The sequence below is a fragment of the Nomascus leucogenys genome, chromosome 25, assembly GCF_006542625.1.
Source record: "Nomascus leucogenys isolate Asia chromosome 25, Asia_NLE_v1, whole genome shotgun sequence".
NCBI lineage: Eukaryota > Metazoa > Chordata > Mammalia > Primates > Hylobatidae > Nomascus > Nomascus leucogenys.
In genome coordinates this window covers 13,361,958-13,378,783 of record NC_044405.1, presented here as the reverse complement: position 1 = coordinate 13,378,783, position 16,826 = coordinate 13,361,958, and positions in this window count along the sequence as shown.

Below are 16,826 nucleotides of genomic sequence, written 5' to 3'. Positions count from 1 at the left end.
CATCATGGGATATGGTTGAGGTATCAAGTGCCTCTAAGAAGGACCACATTATCCCCAAATTTTAGAACGGTCTCCTGTTGAAAAGACTTTTTTCTCCAGTGCATTGTCTGGGCAACTATCTATCTATCTATCTATCTATCTATCTATCTATCTATCTATATATTTATATATGTATTTATCTATATATATATTTATATTTATCTATATATATATATTTATCTATATATATATATATATTTATCTTTGTGCCAATCCTACAATGCCTTGATTAATGTAGTTTTACAGTAAATTTTTAATCAGGAAGTCAGGGTCTTCCAACTACAATCTTTTTCAAGATGATTTTGGCCATTCTTGGTCCCTTACATTCCTTATGAATTTAAATATCACCTTGTAAATTTTGAAAAAAGAAACTTGGATTTTGATAGAGAATGTACTGAATCTGTAGATTATTTTGAAAATTTTGCCATTTTAATATTAATTTTCTTATATGTAAACATCAGGTGGCTTACCTTTTATTTAGTTTCTTTCAACAGCAATTTTTAGTTTTCAGTGTACATAACTTTGATTCTTTTGTTAAATTTATTCCTAAGTGCTTTTTAAATTTTAGATGTTATTTTAAATGGAGTTGTTTTCTTAATTTTTGAATTTTTCATTGAAAGTGTATAGAAATACAGCTGCTTTTGGGGTAGTCATCTCATATCTGGCAGTCTTACTGAATTCATTTCTTAGATTTAAGAGGTTTTTATGCAGATTCATTAGAATTTTCCATGTCCAAGATTATGTCATCTGCTAATAGAGATAGTTGTATTTCTTCTTTTCTAATCTGGATGACTTTTATTTCTTTTTCTTGCCAAATCGTCCAGGCCAGATCCTTTAGTACAATGTTGCGCAGTCACTGTGAGAATATCCATCTGTCCTGAACTTACGGGTAAATCATTCAGTCTTCACTATTAAGTATAATGTTGGCTTGGGGCTTTTGTAAATAACCTTTATTTGGTTGAGCTAGTTTCCTTCTATAACTAGCTTCCTGGGTCTTGTTTTTTTTTGTTTGTTTGTTTTGTTTTTGTTGTTGTTGTTTTTTTTTTTAAATAGCATGTGATTTTGTCAAATGCTTTTTCTATATCTATCATGTATTTTTTTGTCCTTTATTGTATCGAGACGGTATTTTACCCTGACTTATTTTTGAATGTTAAAACAAGCTTGTATTCCTGGGACAAATCCTTGGTCATGGAAAATAATCAGTTCTTTTCTACATATTGCTGGATGTAGTTTGCTAATAATTTTGTTTAGAAATCTTGCATTTATACTCATAAGGTATTTTAGTGCGTAGTTTATTTTCCTATGATGGCTTTGTTTGGTTTTGGTATTAAGGTAATTTGGGCCTCACAGAATAAGTTGGGAAGTGCTTGCTCTACCTTTTAACTTAATTTTGAATAGTTTGTGAAGGATTGATATTACCGTTTCATAAACATTTGGTAGACCTCACCAATGAAGCCATCTGCTTGGACTACCCTTTGTGAAAATGATTTTATTACAAATACAATTTCTTTAATTGTTATTGGTTTATTTAGATTTTGTATTTCTTCTTGAGTCATTTAAATTAGATTATGTCTTTGAGGAGTTAATTTCATCTAGGTTATATAATTTGTGGACGTATACTATTTTTAGTTACCTGAAAATTTGTTAGTGCTGCTATTCCTCTTCATTCTGATTTTAGTAATTTGATGTTCTTTGTTTTCCTGTTTCATCTATCTAAAGTTTTGTCATTATTTGTTGACTTTCTTAAAGAATTACGCATCTTTTATTTCACTGGTTTTCTCTATAACTTTTCTAATCTTTATTTTATTTATTTCCTTTCTAATTTTTATTATCTCCTTCCTTCTGCTTTTTTGACTAGAATTTGCCCTTCTTTTTCTAGTTTCTTAAGATAGTCATATTATTGATTTGGATTTTTAAAAATATGGAAATTGGCAGCTATACTTTTTCCTCTAAGTACTATTTTATCTTTATCGTCTAAGTTTTGGTATGCTTTGTTTCTATTTTTTTAATCTCACAGTATTTTCTCATTTTTCTTTAGCTTATTCGATTCCTTTGTTATTTAGGGAGTTCATTAATTTTCCCATATTTGGGGTTTTTCCAAATTTTCTTCTGTAATTGATTTCAAATTTCATCCCATTTGGGCCAAAGAACATACATTGTATGATCTCAGTCATTTACATTTATTGTGCCTTGTTTCGTAAGCCAATGGATAGTCTAAGAATGTTCCAGGTGTGGTTGTTCCATGGGTGTCTTTTAGTTTTAATTTGTTTTTAAGATTGATCCTTGTAATCTTCTGCTTAGTTGTTCCATCTACAATTGGTAGTGAGGTACTGAAACTTCCAACTATTGCTGTCGAATTGTTTATTTCTCTATCATTTCTGTGTATTTTTGCTTTATGTTTTTTAACTTATTTTTTATTTTTTATTTGTTTTTTTGGTACACAATAGAAGTACATTTAGAGTAAACAATAGTCACTCTCCTTATCTCTCAAAGAGTAGATCTTATTTCTTCTACCAAACCAAGTATTTGTACCCACTAATCAACTTCTCTTTGTTACTCCTCACCCTCTATCTTTCCTGGCCTCTGGTAAACCACCAATCTACCCTCTATCTTCAGGAGATCCACCTTTTTAGCTCCCATTTATGAGTGCGAACATATGACATTTGTCTGTCTGTGTCTGGCTGATTTCACTTAACGTAATGACCACCATTTCTGTCCATGTTGCTGCAAATGGCAGGATTTTATTCTTTTTTAAGATTGAATAATATTTTATTGAGTATATATACCACATTGTCTTCATTCTTTCATCTTTTTATGGGCAATAAGATTGATTCCGTATCTTGACTATTGCAAATAGTACTGCAATAAACATGAGAGCACAGATACTTCCCTGATGTATTGATTTCCTTTCTTTTAGATACATAGTCAGCAGTGAAATTGCTGGTTCTTGACCCTAACTTGGATTTAAATAATGTAAAAGACATCTTATTTTATCTTATAATTGGCACTTATTATCAAGTGCTGATGAAAATATTTTCATTTCAGGTGATATTAAATTCTACTCTAATACAAAAGATAAAGGAATGGTATCAACGAAAATGATGGAGTGAGGGCATCTGCAAATTACTTCCTCCATAAAGGCAATTTTAAAAACTGGCAAAAATAATCAGGATCAACATATTTAGAACTTGAAAAATTAGCCAAATGCTTTGAGAAATCCACAAAGTGTTCATTCAAAAAACAAACAAAAAAGGTAGAAGTTTGGTAAGAACTGTAAGTGGCTGTACTAATTTATAGTCCCACCAAGAGTAAATGAGCATCCTTCTTTATCTACATCCTCAGCAGTATCTCTTATTTTTTCTTTTTGAAAAAAGCCATTTTACTAGGGTTAGAGAATATCTCATTGTTTTGATCTGCATTTTTCTGATGATCCATCATGTTAAACCTTTTTCATACACCTATTTGCCATTTGCATGTTTCCTAATTCCTGTTTAGTCTTTTGCCCAGTTCTTAATCAGATTTTTTTTCTATTGGACTGTTTAAGCATCTCATATATTCTGGTTACTAATTCCTTGTCAGATTGACAGTTTGCAGATACATTCTTCAACTCCATGGCCTGTATCTTCAGTTTGTTGATGGTCTTGTTTGCTAGACAGAAGCTTTTTAGCTTAATGTAATCCCATTTATCTGCTTTGGCTTTTGCCTGTGATTTTGAGGTCTTAAAAATAATCTTTGCCCAGACTAATGTCCTGGAGTGCTTCCCAAAAGTATACTTCTAGTGTTATAGTTTTACATCTTAGATTTAAGTCTTTAAGTCATTTTGATTTGATTTTTGTATATGGTAAGAAATAAGGGGTTAGTTTCATTCTTCTGCATATTGTTATCTGGTTTCCTAGCACCATTTATTATAGAGACTGTCCTTTTCCCATTGTGTATTTCTAGCATCCTTGTCAAAAAATGAGTTGGCTCATTTGTGTAAATGTTGTAAATGCATGATTTACATCTGGGTTCTCTATGATGTTTCATTAGTCTATGTTTCTGGTTTTGTTTGTTTGTTTGTTTTTGAGACAGAGTCTCGCCCTGTTGCCCAGGTTGGAGTGCAATGGTGTGATCTGAACTCACTGCAACCTCCACCTCCCAGGTTCAAGAGATTCTCCTGCCTCAGCCTCCCTAGTAGCTGGGATTACAGGTGTGCACCACCACACTAATTTTTTTAATCTTTAGTAGAGACAGGGTTTCACCATGTTGGCCAGGCTGGTCTCAAACTACTGACCTCGTGATCCACCCACCTCAGCCTCCCAAAGTGCTGGGATTACAGGCATGAGCCACTGCACCCAGCCAATGTTTCTGTTTTTATGCCAGGACCGTGTTGATTTGGTTACTATAGCGTTGTAGTAAATTTTGAAGTCATATAGTGTGATGTCTCCAAGCTTTGTTCATTTTGCTCAGGATTGCTTTGGCTACTGGGCTTTTTGTGGTTCTGTATCAATTTCAGGATTTGTTTTCTATTTATGTGAGAAACATTATGAGTATTTTGATAGGGGGCAAAATGGATTTATAAATTGTTTTGGGTAATATTGTCATATGAATGAAATTAATTTTTCTGATTAATGAGTATGAAATAGTTTTCCTTTTTTCTGTCCTCTTCAAGTGCTTTCATCAATGTTTTACAGTTTTTCTTGTATACATCTTTTACTTCTTTGGTTAAATTGATCTAGGTGTTTCATATTCTCTGTAGCTATTGTAAATGGTAATTTTTAAATTTCTTTTTCAGATCGTTCACTGTTGGCATATATAAATGCTACTGATTTTTGTATGTTTATTTGCCATCTTGCAACTTTACTGCATTCATTTATCTGTTCTAAGAGTTTTTTCATGGCATCTTCAGGCTTTTTTTCAAGTAAAACATTATGTCATCTGCAAACAAGGATAATTCAACTTATTCCTTTCCAATTTGCAATACTCTATAATTATTTTGCTTAATTGCTCTTGCTAAGACTTTCAGTACTATGTTGAATAAAAGTGGTGAAAGTAGGCATCCTAGTCTTGCTCCCGATCCTAAAGGAAAGGCTTTTTTTCTCCATTGAGTAAGACGCTAGCTGTCGTTTGCCATATATGGCTCTTATTATTCTTAAGTATGCTCATTCTATACCCAGTTTGTGGAAGGATTTTATCCTAAAGAGGTGGAATTTCATTGAATGGATTTTTTTTAGCATTTATTTAAATGATCATGTTTTTTGCTCTTGCTTACTAATGTAATTATTGATTTATGTATGTTGAACCATCCTTGCATCCCTGGAATGAATCCCAGTTGATTATGATGTAAGATCTTTTTAATGTGTTGTTGAATTTGGTTTGCTAGTATTTCGTTGAAGATTTTTGTGTCTATGTTTATCAGTGATACTGGTCTGTAGTATTCTCTTTTTGTGTGTCCTCATCTGGTTTGCATATCAAAATAATGCTGGCCTGGTAGAAGGAGTTGGGAAGTACTCATTCCACTTCAATTTTTTAAAAGAGTTTGAGAATAATTGGTATAATCTCTTTTTTAAATATTTGGTAGAATTCAGCAACAAAGCTATAAGGTCTTCCTTTGATGGGAAACTTTTTATTATGACTTCAATCATAATAAAGGTACTCAATATTCCTCACTATTGGTTTGTTGAGGTTTTCTATTTCTTCATGGTTCAAACTTGTAGGTTGCATGGGTTCAGGAATTTATTCATTTCTTCTAAGTTTTGCAATTTGTTGATTTGTAGATGTTTGTAATAGTCTCTAATGATTATTTGTATTTCTGTGGTCTCAGTTTTTATGACTCATTTTTTGGTTTCTGATTTTATTTATTTGGATCTTCTCTCTTTCTTATTCTGGCTAGAGGTTTGTTGAATTTGTCTTTTCAAAAAACAACTTTTTTTTCATTGATCTTCTGTATTATTTTTAGTCTAATTTTTCTTCATTTCTGCTAAGATTTTTATCATTTGTTTTCATTTACTCACTTTGGGTTTTTGTTCTTGCTTTTCTAGTTCCTTAAGGTCCATTGTTAGATTGTTTATTTTGTTTCCGATTTCTGTAGCTAGGCATATATACATTTATAATTGTTATAACTTCCTGATGAATTGAATCACTTGTCATTTTATAATGTCTTTGACTTCAGTAACAAATTTTGTCTTAAAACATATGTGTCTGTGTTAGTATATCTAGCTCTATTTTGGCTACTCATGGTATATCCCCTTCCTTCATTTTAATTTCAACGTATTGTGTCTTTGAATATAAAGTATCTCTTTTAGAGAGCATATAGTTAACTATACTTTTATCCATTCTGCCAATCTCTAAATTTTTAATTTTTGTAATATTTTTATTAAATGTAGTTATGATGATATAATTAAAAATAACCAGGATAAATTCAATGGGATAAAATCAAAACTACTTAGAATAGCATATTGATCAACTAAAATCAATATTTCATACATTGTTTTATTTCCTTTTTATGTTTTTTTTTTCCTTGGGGTAGAATACACATAAAATAAAATTTGGTATCCTAATTATTTTGCATATATCATTTAGTGGTGTTGATTATATTTGCAATGCTATGCAACCATCATCATTATTTGCAAAACTTTTTATCATCCCGGGGAGAAATTCTCAACTCAGATAGAAACTCATTAAGCAAGTATGAGTGCTCTTTTAAAAATCGATTTTCCATAGATGTATAGGTTTATTTCTGAACTCTCAGTTTTATTCCATTGGCCTGTATGTTTATCAATGCGCCAGGATCATACTGATTTGATTACCTGGCTTTTTAGTAATTGGGTAGTGTGGGTTCTTTCAATTTGTTCTTTTGTTTTTCAACGTTTCCCTTCATTTGCCTTCTCCCCCAGCCTATGGTAGCCTCTCCTCTACTGTATGTCCCTATAATACATATTTTATATAGGTGGAATCATACAATATTAATACTTTTGCGTCTGGCTTATTTCACTCAGCATAATGTTTTCAAGGTTAATCCATGTTTTAGCATGCATCAGAACTTCATTTCTTTTTATTGCTGAATAATATTTTATTGCAGTTATATAGAATATTTTGTTTATCCATTCATCTGTGGATAGATACTTGGGTTGCTTTCACCATTTGGCAATTATGAATAATAAATATTGATATATGAGTACCTGTGTGAGACCTTGCTTTCCATTCTTTTGGACATATACCTAAGAGAGAAGTTGCTGGGTCATATGGGAGTTCTATTATTAACATCTTGGAGAACTGCCATACTTTTCTACAGCATCTGCACCATTTTACGTTCCCATCATCAATGTCTGAGGGTTACAATATCTCCACATTCTCACCAAGATTTATTATTTTTCTTTTTAAAAAAATTATATAATTATCCTGGTAGATATGAAGTAACAACTCATTGTGGCTTTTATTTGAATTTCCCTAATGGCTAAAAATGTTGGACATCTTTTTTGTGTGCTTATTGGTCATTTGTATAACTTATTTGAGAAACACCTATTCAGACAGAGTTTCACTCTTGTCGCTCAGGCTGGAGTTCAATGGTGCGATCTTGGCTCACTGTAACCTCCGCCTTCCAGGCTCAAGCGATTCTCCTGCCTCAGCCTCCCAGGTAGCTGGGATTACGGACACCCACCACTTTGCCAGACAACTTTTTGTACTTTCAGTAGAGACGGAGTTTCACCACGTTTGCCAGGCTGGTCTCAATCTCCTGACCTCAAGTGATCCACCCGCCTCGGTCTCTCAAAGTGTTGGGATTCCAGGCTTGAGCCACTGTGCCCGGAGGGTTGTGTGTACTTCTGTTGTTGAGTTGTAGGTATTCCTTGTAGATTCTGCTTATTAAACTCCTATTAGATATATAATTTGCAAATATTTTATCCAGTTCTATACGTTATTTCACTTTCTTTATAATGTCCTTCGATGAACAATATATTTAAATTTTGATGAATTTCAATTTGTCTAACTTTTCTTTTGTTGCTCATTATTTTGGTTTTATACAAAAAAAGTAAATGCCAAATTTAAAAATCATGTAGATTTACTCATGTTTTCTTCTAAGCATGCTATAAGTTTAGCTCTTATATTGGGTCAATGAATCATTTTGAATTAATTTGTTATATGTATGGCATAAAACACAGATCCAACTTTATTCTTTTAAATGTAGAAATACAGTTGTCCCACACCATTGTTGATAAGACTATCTTTTCCCCATAGAATATACTTGGTGCTCTTATTAAAAATCAGTGTTCCATAGATGTATAGGTTTATTTCTGGACTCTCTATTTAATTCCATTGGCTTGTATGTTTATCCATTTGCCATGGCCATACTGATTTGATCATCCAGCTTTGCAGTAATTGGGAAGTGTGAGTCCTTTCATTTTGTTATTTTCTTTTTCAGCATTGTTTGGAGTATTCCGATCCCTTTGCAACTCCATATGAGTTTGAGGACTGGCTTTTTCATTTCTGCAAAGGGGCTGTTGGAATTTTGATAAGAATTGCATTGAACTTGTAGATCACTTTGGGTAGAATTGGAAACATAACAATACTAAGTCTCCCAGTATTTTCATTTATGTAGGTCTTCTTTAACTTCTTTTAGTAATGTTTTGTAGTTGTCAGTGTACAAGTCTTTCACTTCCTTGTTCAAATTTGTTCCTAGGTATTTTATTCTTTGAGATAGTATTGTACATTGGAATGCTTTATTAATTACCTTTTTCTATCTGTATTCATAGGAAATATTGGTCTGTAACTTTCTGTTCTTTGGATTTCTCCATCTGACTTTGGTATAAGGATAATGCTTGTCTCATGTAATGACTTGAGAAATGCTCCTTCTATTTTTTGTAAGAATTTAAGATGAATTGGTGTTTATTCTTTTTTACATGTTTGACAGAATTCACCAATGAAACATCGGATACTGGGCTTTTGTTGTTGTTGAGGAGGAGTTTTGATTACCAGTCTATTCTCTGTACTTGTTATAGGTCTGTTAAGAATTTCTTCTTCTTGAATCACATTAGGTAATTTATACGTGGCTAAAAATTTGTCCATTTCATCTAGGTTTTCTAATTTTGAGGTGTACAGTCCATTTCACCTAGGCTGTCTAATTTTGGGGTGTTCACAGTATTTCTTTACATTTCTTTCTGTCATTAGAGACAAGTTTAATTAATAAATATAAAATATAGTATTCTCCTATTTCCACAATGATCAAGAACAAATTCTTTAATTTTATGTTTTTATTATGTCCTCTCTCCCAAACTTCACTCCTATCATTTTCCTTTCTTGGGAATCTTGGTGAAGGAGTTTTGCAAACAACATCAAATTTCAGAATCTGATTTTGGAAATTGTTGACAAGATTCTGGCTAGTTTTAGACATTTGAAAGCTTTGTTCTGAGTGAAATAATTTATGAATCCTCCTCTTTTACACTAGTTCATTGGTATTTAAAACCAATAGGATAACTGCTGCCCCTTTGTTGGTGGCCAAAGATGAAATCTGGAATTAAAGATACTTTCACCTTTCCTCTACCATTCAGGGACCAATGGAAATTATAGATAATCTGGGATAAATCTCTCATAACCTTACTATTTGATTATGCATTACAAGCTTCCCCTGCTTTTCTCTCTCTGTCTCTCTGACACACACACACACACACACACACACACGCACACACACACACTCTTTTCTAACCAGCAATCAGTGTCTTAACACAATAAAAACTGTTCTTCTTTTCACGGTCTTTAGTTCTAATGCAGAAAGATTTAACACTACGTATAGAGAGTATTTCTTCCTCGAAAAAAATGTGGCAGCATTTTTTATGATGTTGATATTGTTACCTATTTTAGAAATGTTAAGACCAGTCTTGATATAGATTTGAAATACTAGTTAAATAATATAGCTAAACATAAGTATCCATGAATGTATTTCCTCAGGAATGTTAATAATAGAACATTTACCCTGGAACATTAGATAGATAACTGTGATAAAGATCATTAGACATACGGCTGCAATGATCTTTGCCTACCTAGAGAATTTGTTCAAACGCTTATGTGTGCATCTGTAGAAGATCCTGCTATGTCGCTAAACTGTTCAAACCCAGGGTGACCAGTACATTTCCCACTAAGTGAAAAATACTGAACTGGATGATGAGTCAGATTTCCTTTCAATCTTAACTCTCTATCACTTAAAATAAGTCTGGGTGTCTAGGGTTATGAGATCAAATTGTGTTTCTTTGTCACTGGAAATCCCCACTTCAAACCTTAAGAACAAGCCATTCAAAAGCTTGCACTGAGGCAACACACTTAGTAGGAAAGCATGACTTCATTTTGGCATGATTCGTCTTCAAATCAGGTCAGTGATTTAGATTTGAATGAGTGGATTGTTCATGGGCACCGGATCAAATTAGACTTTCATTTATTTTAAGAAATTCATTAGACCAATTATGACAACCACAGAGGGATGTCTTATGACTGAGAAGTGCAAATTATAAGAACAATAATATCCATTGTTAAGTGTGAGATGAAAATTTCTGTGTAGCTTGCTCATTAAAATCTGCTTCCTTTTACAGAAATGTTTTTTATGTAATGTAGATGGCAGGTAAAAAACACTGAACCAAAACATAATTACCGACTTTATAACATTCTGGTAAATGCAAATTGTTTATAAAATAAAATCAGGTCAGAAAATTTAAAGGAAACTGAAAATACCAAATTTCTCTTTTAGCATTATGTTATATATTGTGGAAATACACTAATTAGGTTTCAAATAAATAGAAACAAGAATCAAATTACTATATAGTTGGCATTTTTATAGCCACACTCTTACATTTTAGATAAAAATACTTACTAAACACTTTATGAAAAAGGGATTGGGATTTGGAGTCTGACTCATTTATATCGGACTCCATCACTGTTTTTCTTTGGGCAACTTCCATAGATTATGGTCATCTTAATTTAATCATTGGTGAAACAGTGGCAATTGTGCTTATTTTTTTAATAATTCAATTAAAAATGATACGTGTGAAGTGTGAAGTATTTTGCATACTATGTATTCTCTTTAAATATTAATTAATTTAATATCATATAACATAATTAGGCACAATTTTAGAGAAAAATAATTGACGTTCTTTTTCTTTTTTTTTATTTTGCAAACCTTTCAAAATGCAGCAGTGCAAAGGTATGCTACTCACAAAACGACTTTTCATTTGTTGTGGTTCACCATTCCCTTGTAACTTAACTTTCTCCCTCCATGAAATGCAAAGAATACAAAAGGATTTTAACAAACAATATCAGTATTAGCTTCCTTAGAGTTTATATTTTGTTATGACTGAAATGTTCCATTCCAGCAGAAATATTTAATCATTTTTTTCAGACTGAAAAACAACCTACTAACAAATCTGCAGCCCTCTTAGGAGTGTTATATAGTTTCGGACATTTTTTTTTAATTTGGTTTAGCAATTCATGTTTTTTCATGCTTATCACATCCAACTTACTGAGACAACTAGAGGAAGAAACTTCTGAGTGGCCTCATTATTTTCCCTTAGCTAGTATGTCAAATTATGGAAACGGCTTGATACTTGGCTGGAATTAAACTATCTAATAAAAAAATATACATTACTATACATATTTCTCAATTCTGGTGATGCTAGTGAAAATGTTTGTACAAACAGCTCTTGTATTACAATTATATTGTATAAATTTGAGTTGAATAATCTCGTAATCTGATTACTAGGTTTGTAAATCTGATTACTATGTTTTGTTTTATCATGAAGAAGAAAAACTAAACAGCCAGTAACTACGTAAGGTGAAGTTACCGAATGAGGTAGCATTGGTTTCTCACAAATACTATTCTGTGATTGAGATCATATCATTCTGTCAAGACTACATTTATAAAATCATCAAAATTTATATAAATATTTTATTAATATTAATCTAAAGGAGGCTTCACAATTAAAGAACAATATGATCTCAATCACAGGTTCAAAGATATTGAACTGCCATCAGCTTAAATTTTTCTGAAACTAAATAAAATTAGAGCTTTGTTGAGGAGGATGATAATGATTGATGATGATCATGATAGAATTGTTAGACGGGCCACATATGAAAGAAAAAAAAATTAAACAGAGACTATTTGTGCTCCTTTTACAACTGTAGACGACTGTTCAACTTCCTTTTCCTTAATGTGCTGTTTATGAGTGAGTCAATAACAGCCGTCACTGACTTCCGAGTCCTTTACAACTAACAAAGAAGCTGTGGTTTTCATTGATCATACCCTTGGGTAAGCCTGTGAAATTGGAAAGTTGTTTAAAAAAATTCAGTAACACCAAAAACTGCATAAGTAGCCAAGGCTATAATCGGAAATCACGTTTGCATGCAGGTTTCTCTACTGGATTAACTTGTCAAGGCTGTTCTAAAAACCAAGCTACACACTCATAGATCTTTTTTTTTTTTTTTTTTTTTTGAGACGGAGTCTTGCTCTGTCGCCCAGGCTGGAGTGCAGTGGCGCAATCTCGGCTCACTGCAAGCTCCGCCTCCCGGGTTCACGCCATTCTCCTGCCTCAGCCTCTCCGAGTAGCTGGGACTACAGGCGCCCGCCACCACGCCCGGCTAATTTTTTGTATTTTTTAGTAGAGACGGGGTTTCACCGTGGTCTCGATCTCCTGACCTCGTGATCTGCCCGCCTCGGCCTCCCAAAGTGCTGGGATTACAAGTGTGAGCTACTGCACCCGGCCTCATGTATCTTTTTATAGGAACTGAATAATATCTTTAAACAAACTAGACTCAGCATCCCTGTTGTACCTTAGAACTTTGTCTAATTACTTGTGGCAAAAGAAGACAAGGTGGGACAGACCAGAGGATCAAGACCCTACACTCAGCTGGGCACTGTGGCTCATGCCTGTACTCTCAGTGCTTTGGAAGGCTGAGGTGGGTTGGATGGCTTGAGGCTGGAAGTTCATGACCAGCCTAGGCAACATGGGGAAACCTCTACAAAACAGTTCAAAAGTTAGCCAGGCATGATGGTGTGTACCTGTAGTCCCAGCTACTTGGGAGGCTGTGTTGGGATGATTAGTTTGGGAATAGGAGGTCAAGGCTGCAGTGAGCCATTTTCATGCCACTGTGTTCCAGCATGGGCAAGGAAGTGAAACCCTGTCTCAAAAAAAAAAAAAAAATTAATTTAAAAAAAAAAGACCCTACACCCTGTAGAACAGAAAGCATTGCAGAGGCTGACACCACTCCTTCAGATAAATGGTCAGAAACTCTAAGACAGAGTAGAGAGTACTCCAGGAAGAAAAAAAAGAATATTGGCCAAGAATACAAGGCCACAGAGAGACTGTGAGTCTCTTCGTAAATGTTATAAGACAGACCAATTGAGAAAGGAAAGTGGGCACTCCTCATTATAGGACAGGGGTGCTCAGCATTTTGCAAAAATAGGACCTCAAACATAAGACTTACGATATAATTAAAGGGCAAATTTAAAAATTCCTATGCTGCCTTCTATGCCATTGCTGATGATAGAGGATTTCATACTTGCTATAATTTAGACAAGGAGTCAGCAAAGTTTTTCTATAAAGAGCCAGAGAGTAAACATTTTAGACTTTGTGAGCCATATTGTCTCTGCCACCATAGACAGTTTGTAAATGAATGGACTGGGCTGAGTTCTGATAACATTTTAGTTACAAAAACTGGAGAGTGGGCCAGATTTTGGCAGTGGGCTATCCTTTGCAGACTCCTGATTTAGGTGCTAGAACATAAATGTTACTAGTCATGTGACAACTTAGATCAATATTAGTTACGCTGATGTGGTCAGCATAATTCCGTGCTGTATTTTAGATCCAGTGGAAGTGCGTCGGGATTAGGGGGCTACCACACCCTCTTTCTTCTCTGGCCTCATCTCCTACTGCCTAACCTCTTGGTTGGTCCATTCATTCACACTGGTTGTACTGTTATTCAAAGATCCAGGCAAGGTATGATTTCATTATTAAATCTTGTTGTTACTTCTGTCCAAAACAGTCTCCTCTGAGATATCCTCCCTTAAATATTTGTTTAAATGTCCTTATATTTGTAAGGGATGCATCAGAAAACAGATTTCATCCCAGACGTTCAAATGGATATAATTTAATCCATAAGATTAAAGAAAGACGTAAAAAATGGCACAAGAGCAGGAAGCGAGGCTTGGAGGTAGAGTCACAGTACTCTGGGATAAGAGACCAAGCGGAGAGTCACAGTAGTTGAGTGCAGATTAAGAGTGGAATAGACAGTGGTGAAGGGGTAGAAAGGTGTGGTATCTTCCTTCACATATCATAGGTCATGGCTGACACTCCTGTATCAAAAGACAGAGATTAACAAGGGAAAAGGATAACAATTTATTTAATCAATTTTTTACATGACACAGAAGCCTTCAGAAATGAAGACCCAGTGACCCAGGGGGAACTGTCTATTTTGATGCTTAGGCTCATGAAGAATGGGTATCCACATAGAAAGTTGACTGGACAAAAGTGTGTAATCCATTGGTAATAGACTTAAGGGGGAAACACAATAATGCCTTTCTATTCAAATATTTATTAGCCTCTTTGTGTAGGGTTTCTTCCTCCTAGGTATGGGCAGGACCTTTCTAGAATAAGTGTCTTCAAGGGAGAGGGAAAAAAGTTAGAATGAGCCTTCTAGGTTTTATGGCTTGCTTTGGAGAAGAATTTTTGTTTCCATGACGTGCCTTGGGGAAGAAGAATTTTACTTTCTATGATCCACCTTGGAGAAGAGGAATTCTGAGTTCTATGACTGACTTCAGCAAAGAACGAGAAGAAGGAAACAAGAGGATAAGAAGTCAGAAAGACCTTGCTTCTGAAGTCCTTCCAATCTCCTTTAGTTCAAAGTACTCAGCCCACCAGGTACCAAACTTTAGGGTATTGTGTTCAGAGCCGTAACACTGACCTCGATTTGGGTAAACGTAGTGTAGATGAACACATGGAATCAGATAGAAAGAAGTTGTATTGTTATCTTACATCAATGCCCATCAGAGAACACCCACTGAAGACAGACAGTAAACAACAAAGTGGATGGGATGTCTTTTATCCAGCAAATGCCAGCTAGTATCTCTCCTTAGCCGCTCATAGTGGAGGCGCTCATGGTGGAGGTAGCCAAGATGGCTGCTGGCAAGCCAACAGCATAGGCCCCCTCTCATCCAGCTTTCCATTGTGGCTGCAGAATATCCATCCTGTTGTCATCAGAAACCATGACCTCAACAGGACACTCTTCTATGGGGAGGCCAACCAGCCACTTGGTTGCAAGTTGAGCATTTAGGATCATTCCAAAAAGGGGAGCAGTTGGTTTTGAGTAAGGCTCATGGAAAATTTGCTTTTCTTGCTAACAATGGCTAGGACCATACCACTACTTAAGGATAGTATTATTCACAGATATATTGACATGGGACCCTGTATTATATACTCACAGGCAAAGAAACCTGTTTTATGGTGAAAGAGGTGTTAATGGACACAAGACGATTGCATACTAATCCCCATATCACCCAAAAAGTTGAGGCCTGAGAAAATTATAAGTGAAGCTAAGCATAAACTTGGAAATTATATGTCTGGGATTGTAGTGTTGTCCTTTGAGATGCAGAATGTGTGTTGACCCGGCGGTCATTTAACCATTAAGATAGACTGTATGAGTCCAAGAACCAAAGAGTAAAAAGTGGAGCGACCTTATTTTCATGACTCTGAGAAACCCAGTGCTTAAGCTTCCATGAGCCAGCCAGGGACTAGTCCAGAAAATAGATATTTCTTGGGAATGTGGAAGCTGTGAGCAATCTCATCTATTGGATTAACCCACCTTTGCACAGTTATTTAGAAATTTAGAGGTAAATACCAGGTGAACACCAAAAAAAAAAAAAAAAAAAAAAAGAAAGAAAATCCAGAAAATGGAGATATGTTTGCTTTTATGTGATAAAACTAAGGAAATGCAAAGCGTTCAGCACAGTACTCCTTGTGTAGGTAATAATTCTTATAAATGACAAAGCCAGAAGGCAGTAAGTTTTAACCATACATATATGCAGTTATCTGTTTCTCTAATATACATACTCTACATTATTTTCTCTTGCATATTGTTGATGGAAATTAACATCTTCTTTAAAATGCTCCTCTTTCTTACCATAATTAAATTTAAAAGAGAAAAAACATTTCCCATGCCAAATTATTTTAATATGTTTACCACACTAGCAATTTTCTAGATGTTTTCCCATCGCTTTCTTAATTCTGCTTCCATTTATGCACGATATATTATTTTTATGGAAGGCCAAAACCATACTTTAGCACTTTAGCATGTGTCAAAACTTTTCTGAATATTTTTAAACAAGTAGTCAATGTGTGCTATTTAATTAATCTTCGATGTTCTATGCTTTTTAAGCAAAATTGCTTAGATATTTGATATTATCAACACTAAATTATAAAAACCTTTTTAGAAAATAAGTATGTTGTTAGAAAGTGTGTCAATAGAAAAAAATTCCATTCGAAGTCTTTCTTTTGGCTAAATGCAACCTGTAATCTAAGACTCTGCCACACTACTTGTCAGAATGTCAAACATTTGCAACTGAAAAGACACTAGTTATGTAGAAAAAGAAAAGTAATGAAAACGTAGCTATGTAAATCATACTGTCAGAAAAAAGTCTTTTGTTGTTTTTTTACTAGCATATCTTTTGCCAGCAAATTTTATTTAGCATTAGATAAGCAAATATTCATTTGCCACAAAGGAAAGCAGTGCTTTTGATCTCTTCACAGTGAAAAGTTTCTGTTCTGTAATGGAGTAAA